This window comes from Sapajus apella, unplaced genomic scaffold (assembly GCF_009761245.1).
Source record: "Sapajus apella isolate SASKATOON/1434 unplaced genomic scaffold, GSC_monkey_1.0 scaffold283, whole genome shotgun sequence".
NCBI classification, from domain to species: Eukaryota; Metazoa; Chordata; class Mammalia; order Primates; family Cebidae; genus Sapajus; species Sapajus apella.
This window is the reverse complement of record NW_022437223.1, coordinates 130,681-141,730: the sequence shown is the minus strand read 5'-3', so window position 1 is coordinate 141,730 and position 11,050 is coordinate 130,681. Positions and strand designations below refer to the sequence as shown.

The window sequence follows — 11,050 nt, the reverse complement described above, 5'->3', positions numbered from 1 at the left end:
TGCAGCCACGCTCCTGGAATGTAGCTGCTCGGAAAGAATCACAAGCCTTACTGTTCTGAGAATCGTCTTCAGATGTGCAAGAAGATTTGCCTCTGGCATCCCTCCCCAGGGAAGATGGCACATGGCTAGAGAAACTTTCCGTTGTGGCCAGTTTTCCCTTTCCAAGGATGTGAACAACATCCTACATTTCTACTTCTGTTGGTGGTGTTTTTGTTTTTTTTTTTTTTTTCCAATCAGTATTTAAGTACAATTCCCGTGGTAACAGGCTGGGCCAGTAGCCCTTGAACCCAGCTTACCAACACTCTGAGATACAATGCAAAAGAGGTACCAATGGTCAAATGTGCTTCTATAAAGCAGAATATGGGAAACAAGTATACATACATTCAAATTGGAGAAACTTGGCCAAATCTACTTTGCTGGTTTTACTTTCCTGTAAACATAAAAAAAATATTGAAAATAAAATGTGTATTTAAAAATCAGAGGGGGAAAGCATGGATTATTCAATAAATGATGCTATAAAAACATTTATCCATATAGGTTAAATGACATTCTCCAAAGTAAAATCCAGATGGATAAAAGACCTATGTGTGAAAGTCAATACTGTATAATTTTTAAATAAATCGTACGACCTGGAGTTAAGGATGATATTTTTTTTATTTCATAATTGAGATTTTATTGGTTGAGGATCAGTACAGACATTTCAATTTGTACACAATTCTTAACATACGTAACAAAAATCTAAAAAGCCATGTATTGTAATTCTTTTTTAAAGTTATTCCAGTGACTTTCCACCTTAAAATTTAGATGCAGTTTTTCCTTAAGAAGCTATCAATACCTGTATCTTCACGTTGATAAGCTGTTACATACGTCCCAACAATTCACAACTGAATAGCATGTACACTACATATTCAAATTTTTAATCGTTCACAGCACAAAGTTATTAGGAAAACAGGACTACCACACCAAAGACGTTACAGAGTGCACACAATTCTGACAGGGAGAGCCACGATCAGAGTGGTTTTCTTTAGGAAACAATTCTACTAAAAAACAATATGGGAATAGAAGTAATTTAAAATGTTCAAGACATTAAATGCAGGACTGACTCCATATTGCCAATTAATATGCTTTGTATTATAGGATGTAAAAACTCACCCTCCATCTATGGAATATTAAGCTGACACCCGAGACAGTCAAAGCCTCCCACAATTCAATATCCCACACTATTTTCTGGTTGTACCAAAAAATAAACAACCAGAAAATGAGTTCACCTCTTAAAAAAAGCATTTACACTTAAAAAATGGGATGAGGTGGGATTCCCTCCTTCTTAAAAATGTTTCTAGAGCTACTAAAAAACTTGCATTTACAAAATAGTTGATAAAAATATTCCTCTGGATTATACAAGAAGGGAGACAGGGACCACTGATAAGACATGGTATATGGTATTAATCAGACTTGGCTTCTTTCTGTCCTGCTTCATCAGAGGCTGGACTCTCAGTTTCCGTTTCCGCGTTTTCTGCAGGTAAATCTTCTTTAGGTTCTTGGGTAGCCACTTCAGCCTGTTTTCCCTTTGCTCCCCTTTTCTCTTTGTTTGCACTTTTTTGTCGGAAGATTTATCCTTCGCTGCTGCCTTTTTCGGCTTCGCTTCCACTTTTGCAGGAGGTTTCATTGACAATCGCGGATCTCCTCTTCGGCTCTTCCTTGGCGGCCCCTTCGGCCAAGCTGACCTTCCTTTTGGGCATCCTGGCGGCGGGGAGGCGCGTGCCGGGTGCCTGCGGAACGTGGCGCGCCGAAAGCCTTTTCCAAGCTGGGCTGCCTGGCAGATGCCACTCCTCCCGCCGCCGGAGCTGCTGAGACCCACAGCGGGGGCGGTGGGAGAAGCGGATGGAACCAGATTGGGAGTCCGCCTTCTCCCACTCCCCGCCAGCAACCCCGCTGCGTCCCCAGCAGCGCGCTCCCCCTCCCCGCCGGCCGCGCCGCCTCCCACCCCCGCCCATTGGCTGCGGGGCTCAGCCCGTGCCCCGAATAGGTGAGGCGGGCCGTCCAAGGATTATATATATATATATATATATTTTTTATTGCATTTTAGGTTTTGGGGTACATGTGAAGAACCTGCAAGATTGTTGCATAGGTACACACCTGGTAGTGTGATTTGCTGCCTTCCTCCCCATCACCTATATCTGGCATTTCTCTCCATGCTATCTCTCCCCAACTCCCCACCCCCCGCTGTCCCTCTCCCATTTCCCCCCAACAGACCCCAGTGTGTAGTGCTCCCCTCCCTGTCCATGTGTTCTCATTGTTCAACACCCGCCTATGAATGAGAACATGAGGTGTTTGATTTTCTGCTCTTGTGTCAGTTTGCTGAGAATGATGGTTTCCAGGTTCATCCATGTCCCTACAAAGGACACGAACTCATCGTTTTTGATGGCTGCATAATACTCCATGGTGTATATGTGCCACATTTTCCCTGTCCAATCTATCACTGATGGGCATTTGGGTTGGTTCCAGGTCTTTGCTATTGTAAACTGTGCTGCAATGAACATTCGTGTGCATGTGTCCTTATAGTAGAACAATTTATAATCCTTTGGATATATGCCCAGTAATGGCATTGCTGGGTCAAATGGAATTTCTATTTCTAAGTCCTTGAGGAATCGCCACACTGTCCACAATGGTTGAACTAATTTACACTCCCACCAACACTGTAAAAGTGTTCCTATTTCTCCACATCCTCTCCAGCATCTGTTGTCTCTAGATTTTTTAATGATCGCCATTCTAACTGCCGTGAGATGGTATCTCAATGTAGTTTTGATTGGCATTTCTCTGATGACCAGTGATGATGAGCATTTTTTCATGTTTGGTGGCCACATGTATGTCTTCTTTTGTAAAGTGTCTGTTCATATCCTTTGCCCACTTTTGAATGGGCTTGTTTTTTTCTTGTAAATCTGTTTTAGCTCTTTGTAAATTCTGGATACCAGCCCTTTGTCAGATGGGTAAACTGCAAAACTTTTTCCCCATTCTGTTGGTTGCCAATTCACTCTAAAGGGTGATATTTTTCAAGAACATACAAATAGAACAAATGCTGAAGAGAATAATTTATCAAGTTGGCTATATTAATATTAAAATCTTTTCATAATAAAGATGTTATAAAGAAAATATGTCACAGACTGGAAGAAAATAATTGTACACATGTAACAGATGTGTAAGATTGATTAAAACAAATATTACAATTTACCAAAAGCAAAATACATATGAATAGAAAATGTGCAGAAGAAGCCCAAGTGAAAGTAAACTTATTTAAAAATGCATAGCCTCAGTCATAATCAGGAACCTGCAAATTAATACAGTTATAAAATAGCATGTGATACTCATCAGATTTTCAAAATTGAAAGATGTGTAATCATCAAATATTCACTGCATTGATAAACAACGTGTACTCTCATTACATTGCTAGCTACTGGCAATGTAAATTTGCAAAAGCACATTAAAGAGCAATTTGGCAATATCTAATAAAATTAAATAGGCCTATGCTGATGAGCCAGTGATTCTATCTCAAGGGTTGCATTGCAAGAAACACAACCATGTGTTGTTCACAAGACATGTATAGGAATGCACACTGCAGCACTGTCAATATTGGCACACTGGCAAAATATTGAAACAATCCAAATGCCAGTGGTGGATAAACATGATATGCTTGTATAGCTAAAATAAACTTTACTATATGGTATCTAAATAAATGGACTAGCCCTATATGTACCAAATATTGATTTTAAAAGGCAATACATAGATGATTTCCTACTATTTGTAACTTACGTATAGTTCAATACTACTTATACACATTTTGAAGATATTAAAAGATGATACACATATTAAATATATTTAAGATCTAAAATATCAAATATATTAAGAAATTAAGAGATAATAAAATATTTAAAGTAATCCTATATTTTATTTACAGATGCATACTATATATGGTAAAATTTATAACGAGAGAAAAACTGAAGTCATGTCAATAAATGACTGTAGGTAGACTAAAAAAAAACTGGATGTAAGTTCTAATGTGTATTTAATACTATCTACAAGATTTTATTTCAGAAAACATAATCTGAAGCAAATTGATTAACATTTCTTACACGTGTGGGGGGACATAAGTGTTTGTTATATTACTTTTTTTTTTTTTTTTTTTTTGAGACAGAGTCTCACTCTGTTGCCCACCCTGGAGTGCATTGGCAGGATCTCTGCTCACTGCAACCTCGGCCTTCTGAGTTCAAGCAATTCTCCTGCCTCAGCCTCCCAAGTAGCTGGGAATACAGGCATGCACTACCACACCCAGCTAATTTTTGTATTTTTAGTAGAGTTGGGGTTTCACCATGTTGGCCAGGCTGGTCACGAACTCCTAATCTCAGGTGATCTGCCTGCCTTGGCCTCCCAAAGTGCTGGGATTGCAGGCATGAGCCATCATGCCTTGTTATGTTATATTAGTTTTAATTTTTTTCACATTTAAGAGTTTTATACAAAACATACAAAGATAGCTAACGAGATGTGAACTATGATTAAAATACAGGTATTGAGCAAGCACTGAACCCATTCACATATAGAACTTAATATTTAGCAACTCTGGATAATTATGTAAAGAAGAAATATAAATTCATAATTTTTACCATGTAAATATACCACCAAACAAAAAAATGGAAAGTAGCACTAAGGGAAACAGGAAGCTATTTGTATATGTGCCTGATAATCTTATCTTCCATAGTGGAGACTAAAATACTTGAAGCAGATAGCTGAAAGTATAGCAACTTCTTAAGGTTTTCATATTTGACTTTATAACTAAAGAATAATTTAGAAACTAATATTTCTCACTATAAAGAAATATATATTCAAACTTCAGCAGTATCTTTAGTTTTACTTCTATTCATTGTTCCTCAAAGTCAAGTAAAAATAAATGTAATAACTTTATTAAGAATAGGTTTACAGGATGACCCTATTTTATTATCTAAATTACTTCTCTTTATCCATCCATAAATAGGTAGAGCCAGACACCTAAGATAGTTTTCTCCAAACTGAAAATATTAATTACTTGGGGAGAGGGAAAAATGTTGGTGATTGTTATTTTTTTATTTTAATTTGCATAATAAGAATAAAAATATTTGCAAAAAAAATGTAACCAGAACTAGGAATGGTGGATTATGCCTGTCATCCCAGCACTTTGGGAGGCCGAGACAGAAGGGTTGCTGGAATCCAGGAGATTGGGGCTGCAGTGAGCTATGATGGCGTCACTGCATGCTAGCCTGAGTGACAGAGCAAGACTCTTAAATACAAAAAAAAAGTTGAAAAAATTTGTAAAATAATTATCTGACAAAATATAAAAGGCAATAAAGTACAACATGGCAGAAACAGACAGTATGAGACAAGGGACTCTATTTATTTATTTATTTTTCTTTTTTTTTTTCTGAGACAGAACCTCACTCCATTGCCCAGGCTGGAGTGCAGTGACATAATCTCAGCTCACTACAACCTCCGCCTCCTGGGTTCAAGTGATTCTCCTGCCTCAACCTCCCAAGTAGCTGAGATTATAGGCATGCACCACCATACCCAGCAAATTTTTGTATTTTTTGCAGAGAAGGGGTTTCACCATGTTGGTCAGGCTGGTGTCGAACTCCTGACGTCGTGATCCACCCGCCTCAGCCTCCTAAAGTTCTGGGATTACAGGTGTGAGCCACTGTGCCCAGCCAAGATAAGGGATTTTAAAGAGAACACAAATGAAGTGGGGAGAGTTCAAGAACAATTAAAGAAATAGCAGGCTTTCACCAGACTTGGAGGAAATGTGAAATTTCAAAAAAGCAAACAAACAAACTGAGGAACTGAATATGTGTTTGGGGGAGAGAGACGAGGCTGAAAATAACTCATTCACCAAGGCTGAAATGACTGTTTAGAAGTGTGGGGAATACAGCACAGGATTTCAAACGAGGGAGTTGGCCGTGAATGCCCTTATGAGAAAAGTGCTGGAAAATCCCAGGAAAATGAGATTGTTCAATCTAGTAGGTCAAAACAGATTCACAGAGGAGGGAGCATAGATTATTTAATGGAAAATTCAAGTTTTCCAGGAAGATGAATTGAGTAAAGCATTCTGAAATAGAAAAATAAAACAGCAAAGGCAAAGCACAGAAAGGACACAACTTGTCACTGAAACATCAGGTGAGTGAGAAGGACTGGGAAGGGGGAAGCAGTGAAGGCCGGCAAGGCTGTCATGTCATTCCCTTTGATGCCTACTGCAGCAGCTTGGACTTCTCACAGGAGATCACAACAGACTTTGTCTTGGGGAAATAACTTGATTAAATTAGTCTTTCAAAAAATACTCAGAAGGTATCGGGCAAATTTTTTTAAAAAGAGACATGGCTGGAGTGCAGTGGCACAATCATAGCTCACTGCAGCCTTGGACTCTCCACCTTGCGTGACCCACATGTCCCAGTCTTCCAAAGTCCTGGGATTACAGGCATGGGACACCGTACATGACCTAGAAATGGATAGATTTGAACACACCCCAAAGCAGGAAGGAAGCTATCTAGATGTGTGAACACTGTTTCAAAAGTGAAACAAAGAGGAAAGTTTGAGGCATATTTCTGAGGCATTCTGCATCTCTAGGTGGCAAATGATGTCCTGTGGGAAACAAGGACAGGCTGGGGTTAAGGGTGAATGAGTGGCCAGGTGGATGGCGGTGCTCTTCCACTAATGAATAATGTAGGTAGAATGGTATAGGGTCATGCTAATGAGCTCAGTGTTGAACAAGTTGAGTCTGTGTACCTGGCCTGGACCAGGGCCCCAGATGTCACACCTTCAGCATTTGGTGGTAATTGAAGCTTTCAGAGTGGGTGACACTGCTCGGGAAGCATGGAGAATGTGCTGAGCAGGAAGTGGGATGTGTAGCCTGGAAATACATATTCCCTTTCCTGTACTTAAGTAGATGATTATTTTTTAGTAGCTTGTCAGATTTCATTTATCCATCTTGTATAGCACTTTGTTCCACCCTGTTGGTATCACTTAGAATATTGCGTCTATCAGTCAACATATTAACCATCCCAGGCTTTTCAGTTTAAAATGTCTCTGTCAAGCACACACAACTCTCCCAACTTCCTAATACAATAATCGTAAACATGACAAAATATCGCACCATCATTCAAAAAATTATAACTTTGTAAAATAGCAAATGTGCCATTTCTTTATAAGCATTTTGGAACTGGTACAGATAGGCTAAGAAGGAAAGAGCCAGGAATGAAAAGTCAACAAGATAAGATGTAAATGGGAATGGTTAACAGAATAAAGAATTGCAGGGGAAAAATTGAAATTGCTCAAGTGAATCCACATGGAGAGTAAACAGGATAAATTGTTAAGAAGGACACATTTCAAAAACTGTCTCTGAATCTAGAGTAAAAGAACAAAGAAATGGAACAAAAGTGAAAATAAAAGGTCTACAGTTATAGAGGCTAGAGAACAGAGGAGAACTATCCTCAAAAAATATACAGAAATTGCTGATATACATACAAACAACTAGAGTAAATGTTATAAATAAAGTTATAATTGGAAAAAATCCTCAAATACAGCAAAAAGCATGAAAATTGAAAGGAGTAACTACATTCCAAGGAAATCCAATGGAAAGAAACAAATATTACTTGTACCCATGCTAACAAAAATCTTTCAAAAATATGGGAATATAATTTTAAAAGAGGAGGGAGAACAGATTCAAAGAAAGAAAAATAGATCATTTCTCTCCTGTGAAGTCTTATAAGCTAGAGAATATAAACTTGAATCCTATCAGTCAAGTTATTCTTCACATGTAAAGATCCAGAAATGAGACAAATCTGCAAAAATGTAGGAGTTTAGAAAATAAAATATCTATGTCCTTCTGTTGAGAAATCTAGTGAAAGCACAATTCAACGAATCAAGAGTTAAATTGACAGTAAGAATCTAAATGCAGAGAAGCTGTGTGTAAAGTGACTCAGATTTTTCCAAAAAGCTATCAGAACAACGACCAACTAAGGAGAAAGGTTTTAACACACTGCATCTATTTGAACTGACTATGAATTAAATATGCAATAAAATGATATGTTAAAATATAGTCATATTTTTGTACTGGATTTAATTGTCTTTAGTGAACATGTATTTTTAAAGTAATAAAATTTACATAAAGCTGCTACAGCCACCGCCGCCGCCTCGCCAGGGGCCCGCGCGCCCAGCAGCCACCGCCGGCGCCCAGTCACTGCCCGGGGAGTTGGCGGTGGGGTCCAGGGCCGCGCGAGAGAGGGTGACAGGCCCGGCCTCTCAGGGAGGCCCGAGCCTGCGGGTGCCCCGGCCTGGCATCGAGCTGTTCATGAAGCATGTTGGCCGCCAGTGTGGACGCCCAGAGAACAAAAGGACAAGATAATAAACGTGAGCGGAGTCCCCGGATGGCCGGCGGGTGCTGGAGTGGAGGAGGATGGGGAAGGAACAGGAAACTTTCTCTCTTCTGCCAGCTTCAGGGAGTTAAAACTTGAGTACAAAATGGTTCCTTACATCAGAAGGATACAGTTCATGACAGTGACTTTGAGCCCTACCTTACTGGACGGTCAAATCGGAGTAACAGTTACCCCTCAATGAGCGACCCCTACCTGTCCGGCTATTACCCGCCTTCCACTGGATTTCCTTACTCCCTCAGTGAGGCTCCGTGGTCCGCTGCAGGGGACCCTCCGATCCCATACCTCACCACCTACGAACAGCTCATTAATGAATACCATTATTTTATGCACCATGCTGTTTTTGGGTAGCCCAGGGGCCTGGGGAACAACATCTATCAGCACAGGTTTAATTTTTACCCTGAAAACCCTGCCTTCTCCGCATGGGGGACAAGTGGGTCTCAAGGTCAGCAGACCCAGAGCTCTGCATATGGGAGCAGCTACACCTACGCCCGAGCACCCTGGGCGGCACGGTGGTGGATGGGTAGCCAGGCTATCACAGTGACACCCTCAGCAAGGCCCCCGGGATGAACAGCCTGGAGCAGGGCATGGTTGACCTGAAGATTGGGGACGTTAGCTCCTCTGCTGTCAAGATGGTGGGCTCTGTCGTCAGCAGCATGGCACTGACTGGTGTCCTTTCTGGCATGAAGGGACAAATGTGAACATGCCGGTTTCAAAGCCGACCTCATGGGCTGCCATTGCCAGCAAGCCTGCAAAACCACAGCCTGAAATGAAAACAAAGAACGAGCCTGTCATCGGGGGTGCGCTAGCCCCCACCACCTATAAAGCATAACAGAGACGCTGGCACCTGGGATAACAAGGGGCCTGTGCGGAAGGCCCCAGTCCCCCAACGGGCACCCTCCTCACAGGCTGCCCCACAGCCCCAGCAGGTGGCTCAGCCTCTCCCAGCACAGCCCCCACCTTTGGCTCAACCGCAGTATCAGAGCCCTCAGCAGTCACCCCAGACCCGCTGGGTTGCCCCATACAATAGAAACTCGGTGTTTGGGAAGAGTGGAGGGGCCAGCAGTGACAGCAACGGTCCTAGAAATGTCCAGCCTAATTCTGCCCCCAGTGTCAAATCCTACCCCGTCCTTGAAAAACTGAAGGCTGCTCACAGCTATAACCCTAAAGAGTTTGACTGGAATCTGAGAAGCGGGCACGTGATCGTCATCAAGAGCTACTCTGAGGATGATACCCACTGCTCCATTAAGTACTCCATCTGATGTAGCACAGAGCATGGCAACAGACGCCTGGACAGCGCCTTCCGCTGCATGAGCAGCAAGGGGCCTGTCTACCTGCTCTTCAGCGTCAACCGGAGGGGGCATTTTTGTGGGGTGGCCAAAGTCCCAGTGGACTACGGCACCAGTGCTGGGGTCTGGTCTCAGGACAATGGAAGGGGAAGTTTGATGTCAAGTGGATTTAAGTTAAAGATGTGCCCAATCACCAGCTCCGGCACATCAAACTGGAGAATAACAACAACAAACCGTCACAAACTCCTGGGACACCCAGGTGGTGCCCATAGAAAAAGCAAAACAAGTGCTGAAAATTATCAGTTCCTGCAAGCGCACAACTTCCATCTTCGACGACGTTGCTGCTCACTACCAGAAGCGCCAGGACGAGGTGGTGCTCAAGGAATGGCAGAATCGAAACAAACAGTAAGGAGAAACCAGTTTCTTACATGTTCTGACATTTGACTTTGAAAACACGTGTGCTTGATCAGCTCCAGCGTGTGTAGTCCCGTGCCCGGTTGAGTGTTCCATCTTCGCCTTTCTTGTCATTTACTTTTGCCCAGATGGATCTGCATGTATTTGTAGTTTTCTATGTATTCTAAACTTGTAGAAGTCACTAATAAAGGAGTATTTTTTCTCAGCTTATCAATCAGACCAATCTAATGTGAAATATAAGTATCCTTAAAAACAAAGCGTCTATTTGGGCAGAAATTATGTTCTTAAATTCACAGGCATTTGATATTGTTCTATGAGACTTCATATTTCTCATCCCATTAGTGCTTCATAGCAAACATAAGAACCCATGAGTCACTTTGTCACTGAGAGTCTTCTGACAAAATCTCCTGAAAATACTGAAAAGGTTCATGGTTATCTTGTTCATTCTGATTCACCATTTTATTATCAGTCTAAAGTGCTATTTGATTTTTCTACTAGACAGAAAGATAACTTTTAATTTTTCAAATTTGGCAGACACAATCTCCTTTTTTTGGAAAATCTTTCCTTCCTGATCTGTTGCCCACTGAACAGCCGCCTGTCCCTCCCCTCACTGCCCTGCTCCCTGGTTGGGCTGGGTGGGACAGGGGCGTGATGCGTGGAGGAACTGGAAGGTCCTTGAGGTCTGGTTCAGGTTCAGGTGTTCTTAGTTGTCTGCAGATCTTTTTAAATTTTACCCCTTTTCTTAAGAATCTGGATGCCATCCTAAGTTTTTATACCAATACTGCTGAGCTTTAAGTGTAGGATCTGATAGTACAGTGTGATGGATGATGCTGCTGGTTGTAAATTTCACTGTGTATATCCAATTTTTTTTCCTGTTCAATGGGTAAAAACAAAACAAAACTT

General features: G+C 41.4%; 2 pseudogenes across 1 annotated transcript; one reads left to right on the top strand and one right to left on the bottom strand.

Annotated features, from left to right (window-relative positions):
• Positions 1 to 647: 647 nt before the first annotated feature.
• On the bottom strand, positions 648 to 1,791 carry LOC116545539 (annotated as a pseudogene). The gene has a single exon (XR_004266347.1). The product of XR_004266347.1 is annotated as a non-histone chromosomal protein HMG-14 pseudogene (transcript).
• Positions 1,792 to 8,328: 6,537 nt separating this feature from the next.
• On the top strand, positions 8,329 to 10,173 carry LOC116545540 (annotated as a pseudogene).
• The last annotated feature ends 877 nt before the right edge of the window (positions 10,174 to 11,050 follow it).